This window comes from Canis aureus, chromosome 22, assembly GCF_053574225.1.
Source record: "Canis aureus isolate CA01 chromosome 22, VMU_Caureus_v.1.0, whole genome shotgun sequence".
Taxonomy (NCBI): domain Eukaryota; kingdom Metazoa; phylum Chordata; class Mammalia; order Carnivora; family Canidae; genus Canis; species Canis aureus.
The window spans coordinates 4,745,081-4,765,700 of record NC_135632.1 but is presented as its reverse complement, the minus strand read 5'-3'; the positions used below and the strand labels follow the sequence as shown (position 1 = coordinate 4,765,700).

The following is a 20,620-nucleotide window of genomic DNA, read 5'->3' as shown; positions in this document are numbered from 1 at the left end:
CTTCTCTCAAAGACATTGTAAATAACTGGAAATTTTATCATCTTACTGTGACCTCACGTAAGTCGTTTGAATGATTACTACTTTAAAATAGGATAGCCTCTTTCTCTCCTTGTACTCTTACTCCCTGGAAATTCTCTAAAAGTTGTACCTTGATTTAAACATTAAAAAATGCTTTGAACTCTTTGTGAGAATAAGGTATAGGCTTTCCAAGCCTTTTTAACCTACAAATTCTGCATTGTAGGTTGATTGAACACAAAGCATTACGGAAGTTCAAGGGGAATAAGATGAAGTCTAAGAAATGATCCCTGCTGTCAATGGCTTAATTTTTTTTTTCTAGTGAGACTGGAAATACCTAAAAATAATGTTATTTTTTGTCCTCAAAAACCAATTAACTTACTTCCAGCCAGTAAGTACTACAAATTCCTTCTTACCCATTACGGTTCAAGCACTTTGGATAAGACAGCCAATCTCCCTTAGATGCAGATGTCCTCCCTTCCGTCCTGGATCAAAAGTTGGAGGAACTTTTGATCTCCAAACTATAATTATCTCACAAGTATGATGGGAAAGCCTATCTGAAAAAGACGCCAACACCATACATGAAAGAAAACAGAGGTAAGCTGTGAGAAAGTGTTCTCCATACTACCTATGCCTGTATGGAATTGGCCCAAACCTGGTGCTTCCCTTGACTTTAGACAATGGGTTGTAATCAGTCACTTCCAACAAACCCATTCTTAACTTAGACACACTGCAAAAGCTCAAGAAGAAACAAGTGATGAAGAGCTATTCACACTGTATTCCAAAAGTCATTAAAAGCATTTTTACTGCTACATATCTCTGTTACACTCATGCATTCTATTTCTAATGTCCCTATTTTGAATTCAAGTAGCTAAATTTGGGCAGCAATCCACTTTCTCCTCTGTAAAGATTATTATTAATATTATTGTACAAAATACTACTGAGGTAATATACTCTGTTGTAAGATTTAGTTCTTGCATAAAATCAGTGGGGGCAAGTTTTCATTAAAAAAAAAAAAGACATCGTCTTGAGTTGGAAATTTTGGCTCCTGAACACTCATTAAAATATAGCTGTGTTTTTTAATAGATGCATTTCAATAACTATGTAGGATGCCAAGTAATAATGAGAGAGTATCTTCCAAGAGGATTGAAAGAGAAGGAGTTGGGAGAAAGGACTTCTTCCCTTCTTGGCTCTATAGCAGTGGTTCTCAACCAGGATGGTTTTACTGCTCAGTTGACATTAGGCAATGTTGGAAGGTATCTTTCATTATTACAACTTTGGGTGGGATGGCAAGGGGATGGTTCTATCTGCATCTGCTCAACAGAGACCAAAGATGTTGCCAAGCATCCTACTATGTATAGGAAGGGCCCCAGCAACAAAGAATCCTCTGGCCCAAAATGTCAGTAGTACTGAGGTTGAAAAGTCTTGCCTATAGAATATTCTTTAGAGTTCAGATATTTAGTTGGAATAAACCATAGATAGGCAAAATGATTAGGCAGGCATAGCAGAAATGTTGCACATATTTGGTCATAGACACCTAAGCCTAGTCTCTCTTAGAGTCCAATTATCTACATATTCATATATGAGTTACCAATGAAAGATATTGTCAGTCTTCCCTTGTCATTTAGTAGCTGTTACATAATATATCAATGGTATTACTGGTATTGGCAACTTTTGTATGAGCTTTCACAGGCCTTTGGTATTGAGGAGTGCACACCTTTACGATTTAAAGGGGTTAGTTTCAACTGGGCCATTGCCCATATGATTTGTACAAGTATGCTGCATCTGTGACCTTGTACTAGGCCTTCAAATCTAAATCAAATACAGCACCTATTGTGATCTTTCCTGCAGCTAAAGTCAAAAGGGAATACTCTAATTCTGCGAATTAGTCAATGGAAAGGTTTCTTCGAGGCAGAATTTGTTGAGCAACTTTGACAGTCACGTTCAGATACATGACTATATTGAAACGGAAGTCAAACTGCACAGTCACTAAAATCCGTTTAGTTTCACAGACACGGGGGCAAGGACATCCACAGCAAGAATTAAGTGTCTAGTAGATACCTCGATATTGTCAAATGCAATCTTACTTAATTTTCTATGACTTATTTTAGTCTTTACAATATGAAAATTATTGCTCTGCCAGAAGGATACCAGGCCAAGTTCTGAATGCTGAAGGAATAGGCAGCACAATTTGTACAACCAAAGTCATCACGTAAACTTGTTAATTGTGTAATTTAAAAAGCTAAGCCTACTGTACATATGAACTCAATATAAAAAATCAGTTCTTATTTAATATTGGTTCTTGAGTTAATACGGAGAACTGAAGTTCAAATATAGCATATTTCCTGTTCTGATTTCACAAAAGAGATTTTGGTTTGCTTTCAAATGTCCAACTTCTGATCTCTACCAGTAGTAATTAAAATGGGCAGAAATAAGACATGAAATCATTTCCTGTCAATGGAACAGCAGTAGCACCTTGGTACAGAATCAAAGCATCTTCAACACTTGCGCAGTAACATCTGAGGAAGTCTCTGAAAGTTGGTCAAATAGAAATTAAAGTTTCTACTGCATTTTCTAATAAACATGGTACTTAAGCATTCATATAATTTCAGGTACATGGCCTCAAATCTTATTTCTTCTGTATCTTTTTTAATCCTTATTAATAACAATAGAAAATTTATTAGCCCACATAAATTAACAGTCACTATTCCCTATGGAAGATTAGAGGTAATAAATAAAATGCTCACACCTCATGACTCAAATCATATTAATGTCTTGAGCAAATAATTCTATTATGGGTCAAAGCCTGAAATGCGATAAATTTTTCATTTTCTCTTGATTTTTAAAAATGGTTTGTTTTTGGTTTCTTTATCTATCTTCTGTTATAGATAAAGAATTGAAACCGGAACATCCATTTCTTCAAAGTTACCCAGTGGTAGGACTAGGAAGGAGCTGAGATAATAAGACTTGTATTAGATACAGAAGAATCCCATCTCAGTGCAATGATCAGATTTAAAAACAGTTCTAACTGAAGGAATTTCTATTTGAACATACTTGTTTACAGATAAAGTGGCAGGATTTTTATTGATTTTGATTTCCTTGTTCCCTTTTCTCTTTGCAAGAGGAAACAGATTTGATTAGATGAAATAAGGGTTTTCATCTTACCAAGCCAGATCTATGTAGATACATTTATTGTTTAGCAGGGAAACAAGCCACTTTGTAGTGTTTTGCTAGCTTTGCCACTGAAGTAGCTCAGTTAATAGATGTAATATAAGCATACCTTATAGGAATATGGATGATGGTCCTGGTTCAGCTATTCCATGTCTGCCATTTCCTTGAAATCTAACATATTAAAAATACATTTAAATTCACCATTAAACTTCATAAAATCGTGTACCGGCACCCCAGTTTGGAAAACCCATAGTACTATAGCTAGTGTCTTGGCGCCGTACATTTCTCATGATTGAAGATACCCTACATGTGTTACCTATGTACCTATTTGGTGGTTCCAAATATTCTGGGAGGCTCACAGTGCTTGTCTATTCTGCCTTCATTTGTTACTATAAAATTTCTCCTTTTGGGGATACCTGGGTGGCTCAGCAGTTGAGCATCTGCCTCTGGCTCAGGTAGTGATCCCGGGGTCCTGGGATCGAGCCCCACATTGGGTTCCCTGTAGGGAACCTGCTTCTCCCTTTCTGTGTCTCTCATGAATAGATAAAATCTTTAAAAAAAAAATTCTCCTTTTGTGGACACAAATGGTTCTATCATTGTGTGGTAGCAATGATCAGTTTCACCGGATCTTCAATATCAGATGTGATTTGGGGAATTAGATAGATTATTGGACCCTAGCCTAGAGCCTGGATTCTGGCCCCAGGTTTACCAGTTACTCACTACAAAGACTTTCAAATACAGGAAAGGTTATAGGTAAGAAGTCCGTTTATGTGAGAAAGTTGGGACTGCTGCAGCACAGGGTCTTGCACATGGTGGGCTCTCAACAAGCCCGATGGACCCAAGTTAGTGAACTGAAAGAACACCCATGCACTATTTAGATTTGGGGACCAACAGTGACCATCCTCTCCCACCCCCCGCCATTGATAGAGTCTTTGTGCTTCTACCCAAAATTTGCTCAGACCAGGCCACACAGTACACTGTGCATATCAGGAGATGGATTCCATCATATTTCACAATTCCATTGTCACTGATATTTCAAATTCCATTGTCACTGATAAAGAGAAGTTCTCATAGGTTACTCTACAATTGCTCTAATTTAGGATCCTCCTTCATGTGTTCTCCTTGTGAGGCCAAGGAAAAGATTCTCTCCGACTTTAGACAGTATTACCTTATGAAATTATAATACCAGTCTCTTCTTCAGAAATAAGTCCACTACATTATAAATAAATCTAGATGCTCTAGATTTCTTTTCATTGTGAATTTTTTTTAACCAGGGTATCTTACTAAATTTTAGTTTTTATTGTATTTGAGTCTCTTAGTTTATATATCTCTAGACCTTTCTCTCTACATATATACCCACATACATCCCCTTGTATAAGTAAGTTGAAAATATCTATGTGTGAAGAACATTTAACAGACCTGACCAAATTCAGAGGAGTATTCACAGCCCTTAAAAACCATTAGGATTATTGGCTCTGACTTCAGATAAGCAAAACCAGTCCCGTGAAGTGAGCATTAGCCCCTTTTGAATTTTTGTGGAAATAAGATACTCTGAATTTGAAGAGGACAGCTGACAGTGGATTTATAAAGGAGAGCTGTGGCAGGACAGCAAGTTTAGGTTAAGAGAATGGTGCTCTCCAAAGGAGAGTCTTGGGGTTTAGAACTTGAGTGAGTGAGCAGGAGTGGGTATGCTAAAGGTTAGAAGTGTGTCCAGGCAAGGAATGAGAGGTTCAGATTGAAATGCAACAGGGCATTACCCTTGATGAAGGTAAAAGGTTTAACAATATGTGACAGTGTGTTCACTTCTCACGGTGACAGTGCACTGCTGGCATTCAGTGCTGAGAACAGAGATCTCACAAGTTAAGCAAGGAGTGAGAGTCCCACCCACTGAAAAACTGTCAGACTCAAGATAACAGTAGGGCTCCCATTAGAAAAACACTAACAGGATAAATCAGATTTCATAGGTGTTTATACTTAGCAGTATTTAAGAGTATTTAAGTATTTAAGTATTTCAGAAAGTTGACTTAGGTAAATTTAGGGACCCAGGCCTGGAGACTGAGCAGTGAGAACAAGAACTCAGTAGCATGGTATTGGACAGATTTGCCCATCTAATAAATGATGAACATCATCATCAGCAACCCAGACCCTATTGTATTGAAAACTCATGCCCAGCACTTCAGGAAAAAGAGGATAAAAGATATGGACCATTGGTCCACTCTGGACACAAGCCTTTTTTTTTTTTTTCTTTAAGATTTATTTGAGGAAGGAGGAGGGGGGGAAATAGGGGGACAAGGATGGGGACAGAAGTGGGGCTAGGGGCAGAAGGAGAGCAAATCCAAAGCATATTCCCTCTGAATGTGGAACCTGACCAGGGCTTGATCTCAGGACCCATGAGATCAGGACTGGAGGTGAAACCGAGTCAGATGCTTAAACCAATCGAGCCACCCAGGTGCCCTTGGACATGAGTCTTTTACCACACAGAGATCCTCTCCAGATTGGGATGGTGGGCACTTCTTTCAGGAAAACAAATAAGACTCACAAAACAAATAAGACTCACTCAGTCTTGCAAGGTCACTAATCTGACGGAGGCAACGGTCTGTCCACTACCTAAACATCAATTTGTAATCCTTACACCTTACTTCCCTGCCCAGGGTCAGATTTCTCTGAGCCTAATGTGTAAACTGGCCAGCAAAGTCCTTTTGGTCACCCCTGTGGCTTACACTCCCTACAACTTAATCACTTAGCTCCTGCCACTCCTCAAGCCTCCAGAGTCCTTGGAGAAGACCGCTTCCTTGGACCCAAGTGTAGCTGGCCTGGCTCCCAAAACCTAAGTACATACATCAGAGCTTGTAGGCTATGCCGGGGCCTTTAATCTACCTTCTACTGTAACTTTTTATATTAAAAATGGTCTTGATTTTTATTTCTGAGGCCCAGGAATCAAGGACATTTAACTCTGTAGCATTTTAGAAGTAACAGTTGGTTTTTAGCTTTAGAGATAATAAGTGAAATCATATATCCAGAATTTTTAATTGATCCCTAGAGGGAAAGCTGTAGCATCTGCAATCCCAGAGCAAAGATCTGGGATAAGATATAGGAGAGTGAGGTTAGGCAGAGATTGACAACTCAAAGAATTACCCTGCATGCTTATCCTCAGGAGCCATTTTGCTTTTTGTGATAAAAAGGTCTGCTTCCCTCCCTCTCCAAATACTTTTTTATGTAGCATTTGCCAATCACTAGGCTCTTCTCTTACTGAATGGCCTATGATCTAAGATCAGTTCTCTATAAGGCAGTTTGGAGAAATTACAGGTTTTATGAATAAAACTACCTATAGTATCAGCAATCAGCATCCTTTTAGTCCAGAATGAAAAAAAAAAAAAAAAAAAGGCAGCTCTGTTAGGCCAGTTAAATAGTGGGGGCTTTTTCCATAGCAGAGACCCTAGGTGCTGCTCTTAGGTGTAAAGACTTACCTTGATTCATCTCCCTCTGCCCTGCTTGGTTATAGAGGAATTATTTTAGGAACTGTGAGCCTCTGGAGTCTATTCTCTAGGCATAAGCACCTGGCAAGAAGATCGATTTCTTTCCTTCAGGACTTCAGGAGATTAGAGGATGCTCTTCTAGGTAGATGTTAAGTTATTTTGCCAATTCCCTTATATTTTAAGGAAAATGCTACTATTTCTGATGACAATATTAGTAATATTTCTTATGTAGCTTCATGCTCACAGAGCCATGCGTGCTCGTCTTTGAATGGCTTTCTTAAATGCAGGCCCACGCTCCCTCCCTAAATATGTTTGGCTCCCCTGAGCTTCAGAAATGAATTGCATGAATTACATATCAACTAACTTTCTAAGTCTTGCAACACTTCCCATATTCACAATTCAGAAGCTAACCAAACATAATTGTAAATTACAGACATCTAAAACAGATCATTATCTTTCCAGAGTTAAGTTCCTCTTGGGAAACTATTTTTGCTCAAACGGTTCACTGGAATGATTTCCTCTACAAAAAATGTAGATAAGATCTTAATCCATTATTAACTCATTGCTTTTAACTTCAGCCTTGATTCGAACAGCAATGAAACCAAATATGTAACATGTTATGCTTATGTCAGAGATACTTCTAGCACAAAGGATCTGTTTTAAAATAAGAGAATTCCATACATCTCCTTAAGGTACCAGTGAAGGAAAATCTTCCTAATGGACAAAATGTAAGCAAGTATACCGACTGCAATATTTATCAAACTTTCCTAAATAGTTAACAAGTTATAGAACTTCTGTTTCCAGCCAAGATAGAACTAACAGGAACCTGGTTTACCCTCTGACCCCAAACAACAAGTTAAAATACATCTTAAAGTTTAAGACATTGGATGTGAGGAAATGAAGGACAGTAAGGTCTAAGACAGGAAGCAATAGGAGGTCAAGATTGCTCCGGCATGGTCTTGAGCCAGTTTCCAGGCCACTGAGCAGGGAAGGGGAACCCAAATAGAGCCTGGTGTTCTACTTGCTAAGTCAATGCCCATGGTCTGAAGAGACAGGCAGCTCGAGTTTCGGTTGGAACACCTAAGACGAATGAGCAGCATAGACGGAGAGCTCTAGAGATTTGCAGAGGGTCCGTCTCTAGAATTTAATACAGAACTGTCAGTACATGCATGTGAAGGAACCACTGAAGCCAGAAAAAGAACCCTCCAAAAAGATTAGAGGAATAAATAGTGCATGGTAGCCCCCATAGGGCCAGAATAGTCCCTGTGACCATAGTCATGCTGGAAAAAATCTCGTAGGTTTATAGGCAATAGTACTCAGAATGGTTTTATTTCAATAATGGGGAAGAATTAAGTCCCAAGAAGACCAAACTCTTTCCAAATACCTTAACTGAATTCCAGAACGAAGTTCAATAATCTTTATAGGAATACAAACACTCAAAAATTCAACCTATACTTCAAGCAGAAGATCATAACCTAGAATCTACAACCTGACAAATAATATTTCATGTAATAAATTCATACAGTAAAGACCTGTTACATCAAGAGATAAGTACCAAGACTATGCTAGTTCTCAAGAAGTTTCTAGTCAAGTAGGCGGCAAAAGGGAGACAGGTATTATCCTAAAACTATGCACACTGGGAAAGTACAGATTCAAAGTGGGAATTCCATGTGGAAAATGCTTTGGCAAGGGCTCTTATTTTAAATAATGAGGCTCTCCCTTTACCTCAAACAAAGTAGCATTTTATTGAAATGCAGTCATGGATTAGAAATGGAAACAACCAGAAAACCCCAAGGAAGCTGGGCAGTATCTTCAGAGACATGGTCTCTTGCTCATAGAATCTTCATCTATGCCTATACATCTGCTCTATTGTATTCTATGGACAGTCATCCCCAGGACTTTGGCCTGCATTGAACAAGAGTGCCAGTGTTGCCCCAAGTAACCAATGACCCGGCTATTCCTGAAGCTAGAATGTTCAGTCTGTTTTCCACATTCCCCAAAGAGAATGCCTATTAGGCTCCACGCAGCTTTTTGAGCTGGACCACACCATGTGTACCATTAAGTTAGGTGTTAACATCCCTTTGCCCACCCATCTGTGCCTGCAAATGGAACACAACTAACCCCCTCATCAGCAGCTGTATGTTTAAGGCAGAGTTACTTACTCAAGGGCGTGGCAGGCAAGATGTCCTCACAAAGAGCTGGAAAGATGAGTAGACATTTGTCAAGTAGTTGCGTGAGATGGAGAACATTTCATGCAGAGAAAAGCAAAGCTATGTGAGTACTCAAGGTCTAATACTTACAAATTTCCTCATATTGGCTTCCTCTGCTAATAAAAATACAATGTTTTTATACAAGTTTGATCCACATCCTGCCTATGTGGTCCCCTCTGAGGGATATTTTCTTACAGAGATGGATCTGTCCAGGGATCTCTTGGCTTTGTTAAATGCATTAATAGAAGAAAACATCCAGAACAAGTTCTGTCTCTGCACTCTGGCTGGTCAGACCAAATCCGCAGAATGCTACTGCACCTGGGAAGCACCCTCAGTGGGTAATTGGCAAAGTAGGCCGGATTGACAAGTCATGAGTTGAAAGAAAAAAAAGAAAAAAACATTTTGTGGAATTATTGAAAAATTAGGGATATTTCACCTGAAAACAAACAAAAGTAATTAGTGGAGGCTACCTGACAGCTGACCGAAAATATCTTCACGGGCCATCAGGTTAAAAGAGACCAGACTGGGTCTGATGATACTAAAAGCAAAACCCCATGGGATGAATGTGATTGAAAGACAGATCTCAACTCAGTAGAAGGAAAACATGAACAAGTACACAAATATAGCTATTAAGAAGGAAACAAGACTTTCTGTGATCCATGCTATGACTCCAGACTAAAATCAAAAACTAGACTACAGCTATCATGTAGTGTGGCAACTGAAGAGAAAAGCAAAGGAGAGACAACTCTGTAATTGCTTTTGTCACAGAGGTAATACATGGCAAGAGTTTCTGGGATTAAAAAATATTTAATAGCGAATTCAGAGAATCATTGTTAGTTCTCACAAGGGTAAGATAAAATTACACATAAGATAAAGAAATTGTTCCACCCCTCAAAAAAAAAAAAAAAAAAAAGCAATCAGAGCGTTGTAGAGGAAGTTTAACGATACAAAGAGGTAAAGAGACTCAGGTGATTAGAGAACTATATTCTATCTTGCAGCAAGGTCCACAATATACTGAGAAACATTCACAATTTTAAGTGATCCTGGTTCTGGAACCAAAGCATCTTTTTTCTATAAGAGTTGATTCAATACACTAGTAATGAAATAGTGAGGATTTACATCGTACCCAAATAATTCCTAGAAATTTGAATAGAAAAAAAAAAAGGGGGGGAGCCTGAAAATGAAGCAATGGAAATATATTCTCTGTGTTGGCATTTTCATAATTAGCTATGGAAATCCCTGGCTAACACCTACCTCAACCACTTAGGAACCCATGTTGCTCTTGTCATTCTTTTCCTTAACTCTGACAATACAGGGAGCTACATCCTGATCCTATTACTTACTATGAGACTTACTTAGATCTCTCTGTGCCTCAGTTTCCTCATCTGCAAGATGGAGATAACAGTGGTAACTTCTTTGCTGCATAATTTTAAGAATTAAAAGCTTCTTAAATATAGAACACTCAACATTATTTCTCCCCTTTTCCCAATCTATAGGCATACTTCCCTTAAGCCCATGCCTCCCTACAACTTACTATATTATTTAACCCCTCAGTTAATACTGGAGATAAGAAAGAAGCTAGACTACATTTAAGTTTATTTTTTTTCAATTAACAGTGACTAAGGTACTTTCAAAATTGTTCCTAGGTAGTTCAGAATTTTAATTTCTCCTCGTATTTGTATTTAAAGTTTTCTTCAAATGTAGAAAGAGCTTATTAATTTGGATATCTTTAAATCTATTTAAGAAAACCTCACCTTAAAACAAATTTTTAAGTGTTACAGTGTTCTTTTAACTCTGCAAGTAGCTGCTTCTTTTCCAGATTTAAGTTCCTCTGTGGTTGTTATTCAGCATCTTATAAGACTGAGGATATGATCTCAGCTCCTATTACTAGAATCCTCTGGCATATCTTTTGCTATCGGCTATCTTTGTTCTTAAGCTAGGTTTGGCAGGCACAGTCACAAGTATCTGACAGACACGTGTTTTTCCATTGTTAAGAAAGGAAAGTGTTCCTAAGACAAGTATGCTCAAATCCATAGCAAACTTTTGAAAATGCACTGTACATTTCCTTTATGCCCAGCACACATGTTGGTCTGCCCACCAGGCAAGCTGGTATCATTAGCCCCCAAGCAAAGACGTGCAATTAAACCTCTACCTGGTGCCACCAAGGCACAGGCTCACATGGTGAGCTGATGATGCAGGAATTTTCGGCTTAGTCAATGCATCTGACAGATAATTTTCAGCTTAGTCAATGCATCTGACTGAGCCTTACCAGCACTTATTGAAACTATGGACTTGTTTTTCCTCTCAATGTGAACAAAAGTATGATCATCCAGAGGTATTTGCATGTGTACTAAGGGTCTGAAGTATTCAAAATTAACATGCACACGTAACTTTACTGGAATAAAGCCATGTGAAAATCTATTTATGAACATAAATATAATCTATTATTATAATTTGCTATGGAATAAAGTTATTTCCTGACTTGTGTGGCTATAAAGAAAAAAAAAAGCATGATTCTTCCTCATTATGTAAGAAAAAAAGTCAGTGTGTGCTATTAGAGCAAAAATTATATTCTTCATATAAAAGAATCTGATGTTCTCTCATGCTTCCAAATTAGAGAAAGGAGCATCCTGTCTAGGAGGACTACAGAACCTTTGAATTCATATCACATCTAAGAACATTCTCTGCTAAAATAATCTTAAATATTATTGGGAACAATTCCCAAAAAGTTGTATTTGATTGCAGAATCATAGACACCTTCACATAAATTACTTACATATAAGTAATAGAAGAACCATTTTATAGTGGAGGGAAACAATTTGTTAAGTTGCACTAATATGTTAAAATCTATTAATGTTTTTCAGAGAATACAGGTGAACTGCTTTAAGAAATAAACTGAAAGGCTTCTGGAAATATGACAGACAAGGATGATGGGACAAGCCTATTTTCCAGTTCTAAACACAAAAAGGCTAGAGAAAGAAAAGGAAAAAAAGCAAAAGAAAAAGCAAAGTGAAAAGAAAGAAAAAGAAAAGAAAAGAAAAAAAAGAAGAAGAAGATGAAGATGAAGATGAAGAAGAAGAAGAAGAAGAGGAGGAGGAGCTATATTTAAGAGCAAGTAGGTATTAAGCACAAAACAAAGGAAAACCCCCAGGTACCATAAATGAAGAAAGAAAATAAAGCCAGAACTTCTATCTGTAGCTAAAGCCAGGGTGGCCACAGGGATTTTAGTTCTTGATTTTGACTTGAGGAGCTAGGGGCTGGGCTTCCAGTGCCCACAGACATCAAACTTGGTTTCACCCATGGTAGGTGGAAGATCTGGAACAGGAAGCCCTCTAGTCCTGTAGGAGAGAATTAGAAAACTTCTCTCACCGAAGCAGGGCGTTGGGAGAGGAGTAAGTGCACAAGAAGCCAAAGTAAGAGCCTAAAAAATGAAAAACTGGGATCACTGGACCCTTCAGGGCCCATGACAAAAAATAAAAATCCCTCCATTCATCACTGTCCGGGAAACCACTGGTTCTGAATTTGGAAGGGGGTGTGACATAACACTGAAAGAGAACTTGGAGATATAACAAGATATCAGCACAATAAATTACTGTAAATAAAAAATGATGGGAAAGGACCAAAATCTATAGAAAATGAAAAAAAGAAAACAAAACAAAACACACACACACACACAAAAACAGGTGAAGTCAATCTAAAAACTCAGTAGGTAGCTTTAAAAAGTAACCAAACACAAACATAATCAGGAAAACGAAAAATTAGGTAACTACCATTAGGTACTTAATTGCTAAACACCCGGATCTAGCTTTTCTTAAATGTTAACACATAGCACAGCCATAGTATAATCACAAAAACTGTAAAGTTGACATTAGAATCCTTAAAATATATATTTTACTCAATTTTTTGCAGCTTTTCCACCGATGTCCTTCTGTTCTAGAAGATAATCTATGAGACCACTTCACACTTAGTTTTCCCATCTCCTCAGTCTCTCCCAATCTGTAACTGTTCTGTAGTCCTTCCTTTCCATAACCTTAATATTGGTCAGTCCTTTTTTTAAAAATATTTTATTTATTTATTCATGATAGACACACACACACACACACACACAGAGAGAGAAAGGCAGAGACCCAGGCAGAGGGAGAAGCAGGCTCCATGCCAGGAGTCCGACGCGGGACTCGATCCTGGGACCCCAGGGTCACGCCCTGGGCCAAAGGCAGGCACCAAACCACTGAGCCATCCAGGGATCCCCCTGGTCAGTCCTTTTAAAGAACGTTCCTTACTTTTGATTTGTGTGGATTTTATCTCATCATTAGATTGAGTTTCAGCGTTTCTCTTCATACCACAGAACGGATACTTCATCCTATCAAAAGGTACACATCAGTGTGTCTTCTTACCGGCAATATTAACTTTGATTGGTCAGGTTGCTCTTTATCCATTTATGCATTACAAAGTCATTATTTTTCCCTTACTAGCTAATATAGATGTCTGGGGAGAGCCTGTGGGACTAGGTCATTATCCTGCTTCTCCTCAAATTCCTTCTTTACCGGTTAATTTTTAGCATCAATTGTGTATGTTTCCTGCCATAATTATTACTTTGCTGTTCTAATGGTGGCTTTATATTCTTCTCATTCCTCTTACATTAATTCGAATTCTTCTGTAGGGAAGAACTGTCCATTCTTCTCTCCCATTTATTTATTCAGTTATTTATCGCTCATTATTCTGTGGTCTATGATATAACATGGATTATTTGTTATGTTATTGTATATTCGGCCATTGGTAACTCTTGCAAATTGGCTATGTTTTTGCAACCTGCCCCCATCTTTCTTTGAGCACTTCCATAATATGAGCCAACCTTGTAATATGCCACTTCAAGAACCCCTGGTTGCTTTTATTGGAGAATGTTTTATTCATGGAAAATTATGCTCAGAGACAGAATATCGTTGCCAATTTAACACAGGTTCACTGTGGAAATTGTAATTTATAATTGTATTTCATAAGCCAATAGTATACAGGATAATGTCTCTTAATAAGCCATTAAAGAAATAACATATTCCAAACCAATGATGGATTAATTATACTGTTGTTCCAGGCATAGGGGAGAAGGGAGTCCAAATTTAGTTGAGGTGTACCTTTGTTCAAGCTAGTTCTCAGTAATGTTAGTCCTCCCAACGAAAAACTGGGTATCGGCTGCTGGCTTAGGTCCCTCACTGCTAGGGCATGAAGCTAGGAGGCAGTGGCATTGGTATTGGTAGACAAGATGTGCTGCACTGTAGGTTATTACTCCAGGGATCATTATATGGTTTGCACCACTGCTCATGAGAAGTAGCCTCACCAAAGCAGGAATAGATGTTTCTCTTCCTGAGACTGCTGGCATGGTTTAAATACCATTACCATCCAAGAGTTGCCCGGCCACACCAGAAGCAAGTGTCTCAAAATCTTCAGAAAACTATTTAGATCAGTAAGGAGTAACTATGCCCAGACTGAGCACTCTTGGAAAGTCCTCACAAATACTTGGTATTTAAAGTTTAAAAGTCAATTATGTCTTAGCCACTCTTCCATATGTTTTTATGGCTAAGTCCTCAGTGGTACCCCTACCAGCTGAGCTGAGTGCTTATCAAAAACAGATGTCAATGACAGTGCCCCAACATAGCTTCTTCAATGTAGACAAATTCACCCTTAAAACTTCACTTAATTCGGAGCAACTCGGTGGCTCAATTAAGCATCCAACTCTTGATTTCAGTTCAGACCATCATCTAAGGATGGTAAGATCCAGCCCCAAGTCAGGGCCCATGCTCGGCATGAAACCTGCTTAAGATTCTCTGTCTCTTCATCTGCCCCTGCCTCTGCTTCTGCCCCTCCTTCCAACACTCTTTCTCTCTCCCTCTCAAAAAAAAAAAAAAAAAAAAAACCACTTCAATTAATTCATAAACAAGTGGATTTGAAATCGTAACAAATGAATATACAGAGAATGGGATTCAGAAGCCAAGATCCAGATCTCAATACCTTCCTTACTACTGGGTGTCACTGACCTCTCAGCCTCAATAGAGTTAGGGAAATTGTGCATATATCCTAACTCATGGCATTTTTGTTTAATCTCCAACTCTTCCTGCATGTGCCAAGACAAAAAACTAACTAAAACCAAATACCAGGAACTAGGACAGTGAAACCTAAAACCCATAGAAAATATATATATATCTCAAAAGTAACAACACTTTGAAAAAGTAACCTCTCTAAAAGACAAAAACAAAAACAAAACAAATAAACAAATAAAAACCCAAAAGCCAAAACAAAACAAAAATTGTTAAATATAGGACTAAACTACTAATAGCTTTAAGATCCATATGGAATAAGCACCTGGGCAGAAACTGGGAGAAATAATACCAGGACACATGGTGGCCTGAAAATAGGAAAGATACAAGACTACTAATAGGTAGTCATGAGAAAATTTGGAGAACCAGAAAACAGTTTTTTTAGGATTCCTAAAAGTCACATGAAATAACGGATCATAAATGTGTATCCTACTGGTAGCATAACTATATATAAAATAACTTCAAGTGACTTTAGACCATAATCTGTATCTATATCTCTAGAGGCATATAATCTAAGAATGAAAAGAACTGGAAAAGTTATACTGTTTTCGAAACTCATTTTATTAGGGATAGCATTGGTATTGTTCTAAGAATGTTTGTTGTTGAGTTGAAAAATAAAGGAGTCATTCTGAGAATCAGGATTTTCAGTATGAGAAAGAGGAAGTACACATGTAAGAGCAATGAATTTATGTAAAAACCATGAATGGTCCTGAATTTGAATTTAAATTACTAGTATAAATCTTTAATGCATTTTATGTTGAGAATATGTATTTCCTAGCTCTGCTCATGGAAACAAAACAAAACAAAACAATAACAATGAATATACTTAGCACCCAGATTGGGATCTCTAAATAAAGGAAACAGCCTTTTGGAGAATTAGCTGATTCTAGAACTGGGAAGAGAAATTAAGAGATGAACCTGAAACTTCTGGTCATACCATAAAAGTGAGGAGTAATGAAAGCTTATAAACTACTAGAGTTTAAGGGGCAAAGTGATACATGTCACCCTCCAAAGCCCATAGTTTATCTCAGGATTCACTGTTGCTGTTATACATTCCATGGGTTTTGGACAAATGTGTGACATGTACCCATTATAGCATCATAGAGTATTTTCACTACCCTAAAAAACCTCTGTTCAACCTATCATCTCCATCTGACCCCTGATAACCACTGATCTTTTTGTTCCCTCTATATTGTTTCCTTTTCCATAACATCCTGTAGTTGGAATCATAGTATGTAGCCTTTTCAGATTCACTTCTTTCACTTATTCGTATTCATTTAGAATTCCTCTGCATGTTTTTAGCTCTAAATAATATTGCAAACAGAAACAGAAACTCTCACTGGAGGAAAGCATTCTCCATTGAGTCTAAAAATTCCGAATTCAGCCAACTTATGGAAAAATAAGCCACCTTGAGTAAAAGACAATGAGACAAATACTGCCACATGTGAACATCATTTATTGGAAACATAAGTTACTGAAATACTGAATAGAAAATAACTTTATGAAATTTTTTTAAAAGGGTAGAATGGGGAAAACTCAATAGATATTAAGAAATAAGCAGATTTTTAAAAATAAGATATTTTAGAAGTCATAAATTTAGGGCACCTGGGTGGCTCAGTGGTTGAGCGTCTGCCTTTGGCTCAGGGCATGATCCCAGGGTCCGGGGATCAAGTCCCGTATCAGGATCCCTGTAGGGAGCCTGCTTCTCCCCTACCTGTGTCTCTGCATCTCTCTCTCTGTGTCTCTCATGAATAAATAAATTCTTAAAAAAATAAAAATAAAACAGACAAAAGAGTGATCAACCTAGAATTGTGTATCCTACAAATTTGTCTTTTAAGAAAGACAACAAAATAACTCCCAATTTCATGCAAATGAAGACTTACAGGCATTTGTGCCATCATACTATTATAGAGAACCTGTACTTTGGCCAGTGAGTAGCTTAGAAAGAACCACAGCCTATTAAAAGAGAAAAACATTAGGTTGGATAGAGAGACATATAAAATGTGGCTCTGGGCTATTTACAAGAGACCCCAATAAAATGTAAGATACAATGAAGAAAAAAAAATCAAATGGAAAAGATCATTAGGAATTTCTGAGGGTTTATAAATATGCTTATCATCTTGATTGTGGGGGTGGTTTCAGGGTATATACACATGTCAAACCAACCAAATTACACATCTTTTAAGTATGTGTGGCTTATCGAATGTCAGTTATACTTCAGGAAAGAGGTTTCAGAGAAAATAAAATAGGAAATGATACATCAAACACATATTAACAGCAACAATGAAGATAGCTTTTGGTAAAATTACATCAGACAATCTTAGAATCTCACTTTCCTGGTTCCTGTCCCCCCACCCCTCACCAGCCAGTCATGCTCAGTTTCCTTTGCTGCTTCTTTCCTATTGCCCTAATCTCTAAACATTGACCACCGCAAGTTCACATCCCTTGCCCGTAGCCCTCCACTGACTTCCGGACCCGTATATCCAGCTGTCTATCCTACGTTTCCACTTGGATGTCTGTGTCATGCACCTGGATGAACTTAAGATTTTCTGCCTCCACATCAAGATGCTATTTCTGCAACTCTTCTCATCTCCATAGATGGCAACTTCATTCTCCCAGTTGCATGTACCAAAAAGCCTAGACAATGACTTGACTTTTTGAAGTCTCTTCCTCCTCCCATATCCAGGAACGAGCAACACCTTTATGTTTGCAGTCTATCTAGACTCTGACCACTTCTCACCACCTTGATTGCTACCATACTTGTTAGCATCACCATTCTCTCCTTGGAACAGTCATGGCATCCTGGTCAAATAATGCTATTATTCTCTTCAAAATTCCTGTTTATTCCATCTTTGTCAGAAAAAGCTCAAGGGCTTTGAGTGTTTTCCAAGGCCCATACATAACTTTTGCTTTTTTCCTTATTCCTTGAGTGTCACCTGCCCTAAGGCCTTTGTACATGCTACTTGTTCTGTCTGCAATGCTCTACTTCCCAGGCTCAGACCCTCAATCCCCAGGACTTTAATAGAGAAGTCTTTCTCAATCCTCCCTAAAAGGGCGAGTCCTCACTTGTTTTTTTTCCTCCCTCCAGTGAAATTCTTTCCAGTTAATAGGTAGTAGTTGGACAATAAAAGTAACGATCTCTCCCCCAATGTCTAGTGCCTAGAAGAGCACCTAGTAGGTCACGGACATGTAGTATTTGTTGAATGAATATCATAAATACTTGATATCCATATCAATTTGCCTTTAATCAGGCTTTGCTTTTTCACTTTTACTTTTTGACTTTTCACACGTAATGATCTCCAGGGAGATTTTCCATCCTCAAATGATATATTTGCTATGCTTTTTTTACTCCTGCACAGATACAGCGAATATGAAAGGCAATATACCCTATTCAAAGATTTTGAAACATAAAAAGTCATCCCAAAGACACTATGTAGGAGTATTTTTAACACATGAAAAAAAAATTAGTGAATGTATTTTATATCTGCAATTTATATACATAAATATAAATATATATATTTATGACTTAACTTCTTTGCTGAAGAAGGTTAGATATTCATGTAATTATGTCTCTTGGACTGCTCAAATAGTTCAGAATTCACCATTAGGGAAAACCCCCAAGTTGGTGAGGTGTCTGGAAAACTATCTAGGAAGAAATAAGCCCCCAAAACTACTTCTGCAAGTGGTGCTCCCTATGATCCTCCAGACTAGTTTATTCTAAATGAGAGTCATGCAAAGCCAGTATGGATGGTATAACAGATTCTTACCAGAAAGTCGTGGGACATAGGGATGGGAAGGCATGTCAGGCTTTGATTATGAAGGATGTTGAATCCTAGGCTTTTCTTATTCTCTGGATTCTCTGGTATGGGGAGGGAAAGTCAGTCAACGGGTAGAAGGGCCAAGAATCATTTGAATGATTTGCATATATTACAGAAAGGACCTGAGTGCCAGGCTATAGGCTGCACACTGCACAATTCCATGGGTTGCCAGATATATTGTGGTCCATGGCATCTGCCTGGGTTGGATAATGTGGCCACACTAATCAAGTATGAGAAAATTTTGCAGATAGTTAAAAAGATATTTAATTTCAATAATCTGGGCAAAAACTTGGAGCAGTTGTTTTGTTTTGTTTTGCTTTGTGGCTTTTTTTGTTGTTGTTGTTGTTGTATAGAAGGAAGCTGAATTAGGCTACTACTGCAATTGTTTGCAAAGATAAAGGTCGGGTTGGGGTCTAGCAGTGGGAATAAAAAGGAAGAAGAAGATGACAAAGCCATTTGAAGCAAGCAGCAGCAAAACCAATGAGTCAGATGCAGGGAGGAAGAAGAAAGCAATCTCATAGTGTCTACTACAGATGGCTTGGAGAATGCCTCACAGGAAGAGCTAGGATGATGAAAAAAGTTAAAGATAGATTTCATGTTTGATACACTGTGTTTGGGAAAGATGTAGAATTAGAGAATGCATTTTCTAATTCCCAAAGACTTTTCCCCATTGATCTATCATCTTCCATGAAAAAAAAAAAATTCTCATTTTACTTTACACTTTTAGAAGACAAATTACTGCATATGCTGGTCTTTTTGAACTGACCAAAATGCTCATCCTTAGGAGTTTTACATTTTCTTCAGCACGCATTAATTTCCCACTGTAAATAGTAAGATCAATACCATATATATTTGAGGAGAGGGTCATCTACTATTTTCACTGAACTTACCTTGACAGTCACCATGCTAGAAACTTCGAGTTGTATTTATTCATAGCCCTGAAGAGTTATGTGTTTTCTCTTTTACAGAGGAAAATTGTCTGAGAGAAGTGAATCCAGTTACCAAGTCCCCATGGGTAGAAAGTTACGGGGTTGAGTCGCAAGTCTAGATCTAACTATAAAGGTCTTCCTTGTCTACTCTCTGATAGTATCTCAACATAGACAGTTCTAACAGTGCTTACAGGCTGAAAGAAATAAGGGAGGGAAATACTCATACTTGACTATCCTTGCAGTCAATGTTGTTTGATAAATTTGAACTGGGCAATACTAACTGAAGCATATAGGGTGATAAAATCATACCTATCAGGTTTTACGTGCAGGGAATTTTATACGCAATTTCCAAGTTTCATTGAAGTGTTCACTAGTGTAAGATCACTGGCCCAGCACCATCTGTTCCAATAGCTTATTGTTAAATTACTTCAAGTCTTACACAAATTGTGTTTCCTCCAAAGCAAAACGTGTGTAAAATATCTGGACTAACTAGCCTAAGAGTGGGACTTGCTCATAAGAAGACCACCTAGAGGGATCCCTGGGTGGCGCAGCGGTTTGGCGCCTGCCTTTGGCCCAGGGCGCGATCCTGGAGACCCTGGATCGAATCCCGTGTCAGGCTCCCTGCATGGAGCCTGCTTCTCCCTCTGCCTATGTCTCTGCCTCTCTCTCTCTCTGTGTGTGTGACTATCATGAATAAATAAATAAAATCTTAAAAAAAATAAAAAATAAAAAAAAAGAAGACCACCTAAACTCTAGGGGATGTTTCTCCATGTTGAAGAACTGAAAAACAAACAAACAAACAAACAAACAAACGAAAAAAAAAAACAACTGCTTTGTAGTGGAGACATGGGGTATTTGAATTATGACAATAATTCAAGTCCAATACTAGCAAATTCATTAATACTGCAATGA

At 38.0% G+C, this 20,620-nt stretch overlaps 1 long non-coding RNA gene across 1 annotated transcript in view; it reads right to left on the bottom strand.

The window, feature by feature from the left end:
- Positions 1 to 2,318: 2,318 nt before the first annotated feature.
- LOC144294280 (uncharacterized) overlaps positions 2,319 to 20,620 on the bottom strand; it is a 49,334-nt gene continuing 31,032 nt past the window's right edge. The window contains exons 2-4 of the long non-coding RNA XR_013361706.1: positions 8,825 to 8,860; positions 3,296 to 3,357; positions 2,319 to 2,546 (exon numbers count right to left, since the gene is read on the bottom strand). This is a non-coding gene — a long non-coding RNA (uncharacterized LOC144294280). The remainder of the gene's footprint in view (positions 2,547 to 3,295; positions 3,358 to 8,824; positions 8,861 to 20,620) is intronic.